A 2,758-nucleotide genomic window follows, 5' to 3' on the forward strand; every position below is an offset into this window, starting at 1 on the left:
CTAATCATATAGTGTTGCATACAAAAACTATTTAAACATGTTGTAGAAAAAACAAAATGTGGAAAAGTAAATGCCGACAACTACAAGCAAAATCATGCTAAGTAAGTAAAGCAATAAAAGAGATAACTACCGAAAATGAAAACAAACTCTAAGGAATCATTCATTGGGACATAAGAAGAAATTAATATTATGAAGTTTTAAACATATTATATGATTATTCGTGAGTAGTTAACTCAAGTGTCATGAGATAACTACTGAAAATGAAAACAAACTCTAAGGAATCATGCATTAGGACATAATAAGAAGTCAATATTATGAAGTTTTAAACATATTCTATGATTATTCGTGAGTAGTTAACTCCAGTGTCGTGTCCTTCAATGGATTCCAATAGTCTTACAAATTGTTATAAATCAAAGTAAACTGGAAACCCAAATTGAAATGGAAAATGTAATGTCACTAAAAACCAAAAGCAATCAAAACAACTTGTAGCAATTGTAGATTTCTAAATCCTAAACTCAAGGTCTCTCCACAATCAAGTACATCGACACTAATATGAAGAATTAAATCTATGAGAAAAATATGCTTAATTGCATAAATCTGCATGCGAGAATGAAATGCTTATCTGATGGGCAACAAGAGAATTAATAAATATAATTCTATAATAAAGGGCTAAATGTAAAACGACTCTTAAATTATTCACCCAAATATAGAATTAAGGAAAAAAGAGGAAGGGAGGAGCAAATAGAAGAAAGACAATTGTTCTCTGTAATAGGAATTTCAATTAAGAACACAAGCTTGTCAAAGAGGAAATGGAAAGAAGATAAAATGAATACTTTTTTTTGTTCTTGAAAATATTGTTTATTTTTTATGTTGCTTCTAAATGTCCTTAATTTCTTGGCAGAAAACAAAGAATGGAAGAGTGTCAATTATTTATGCAATCAAATGTTGAAAACAAGATCTTAATCATACATAAAGAAGAATCAATGGAATGGAATTGATTTCTTAAACTAACAGAGAAGTACTACAAACTAAATTGAAAGCATGAAAGTGAATAGACCTAAGTTTTATCTAACATAAATTCATTGCAAAATAAAACTAAATTGTTATTTGTAGACTAATCTACAAAACACATGAGGCATAACAACACTTACCAACACTAAGGGGCTCTTTCCATGAGGTTAGTGCTGCTAAGAAAAGCTCAGATCAAGCTAAGAAGATGTACCACAATTTAACAACCATCAATTCTTTATTCACATCAAAAACTCTGTTACAAATCAGCTCTCTAAATCTCTCCAAAAACTAATCATTGATATCCTCTATTACAATAATGAACAACCTCCTTCCTCTGCCCTTTGAGGCTTTATTTATACATAAAATCCATTGAGGAAGGATAAGATCCAATCCCCTAAACTCAAAAAATGAATTTACAATTTTAGAGGAAAATCTCAAAGATTTGATTTTTGTGTAATTTTTTACAAATTGGAGTTAAAGAACCAACCATATCTTCTTAGCCATGATGTATTTTTGGGAGTTATTTCTATGGAACATAATTTTCCATATTATCAACAAAAACCTCTCTTGTATTTTCTTGATTCAAATCCATGGCCTTGGAAATCATGCATGAAGTTGATTGTTTAGATACTTTTGCAAATTTGGGTTCTGCGGAATTTTTTTACAAATTTGCTTTGAAGAACCAGCTAATATTTTTAAACTGTATGGAATTTTTGGAAACTATTTTAGATCCAAGTAAATTGCTCTGTTGTGCAAAAATCCATTTTCGAGATTCTTAACATTCACCACCATGTGCACAGAAATCCATGTAGGACATGGCAATTTCAAAAGTGTTACCTATTTTTGGTTGTAGCTTAAATCGTGTGATAGGATCCCACACATGTGATATGGGTATATTCGAAGTCTTGTACCAACATATTAAGCCCATGTGGCACCAAATTTACCATGCTTTGAGAAAGAAAAACATATTTTATAATTTTGACCTTTTTTCCTCCATTCGTGCAAGTGTAGAATTAAGTACCGAACTGCTGAACTGATACAGAGATAGAAATTTGTGTATTGGAACATGCTCCTTGGCCATATAACCACATTTGTAAACCATCATTTATAAAACCATGTTAAAAACTCATTTAATCATTAAAAATACAAGAAATTATTAATAATTAACCACAAGGTAAAATGAATGCATTTAGTGAAAAATGGTAATATAATAGTTACAGAATATGTTGTAAGGGTATGAATATGGCTTGTAAATGGAAGGCTTGGATAGAAAATTCTATAACATATATGGGGTCCAACAACTTGAAGAATGTTACAGGCATTCGGGAAGAGGACTCGACTTGGAGTCAGTTTGAAAGACTTTTTCAGGAAGAAGTATACTATGATGATAAGGCAAAGGAGTTCTATGAGTTGAATGTGGGATCTATGACCGATGAGGAGTATACTAGCACATTCTTGTAGTGGTTGAGGTATGTTCCTTATCTTAAGGAGGAGAAAGCAAAGATTTAGAGATTCATCAGTGGGTTGTCGGTATCATTCAAAGACAGGATTGAGTTTGATGAGTCTAAATCGCTAGAGGAAGCCATTAGAAAGTTGAAACATAGTTATGAGCAATCAAAGCGCAAGTCTTAGACTAAACATGATTGGAAAGGTAATGACAAGACTAAGGGAAAATGGAATACGAAGTGAGGAATACTATAGGATATAGATGACAAGGAGAATGCAACATCGCACAATAAGTTCAACG

The sequence above is a fragment of the Pinus tabuliformis genome, chromosome 1_2 (genome assembly GCF_031772625.1).
Source record: "Pinus tabuliformis cultivar Carrire ecotype Pingquan chromosome 1_2, CPIR1, whole genome shotgun sequence".
Classification (NCBI taxonomy): Eukaryota; Viridiplantae; Streptophyta; class Pinopsida; order Pinales; family Pinaceae; genus Pinus; species Pinus tabuliformis.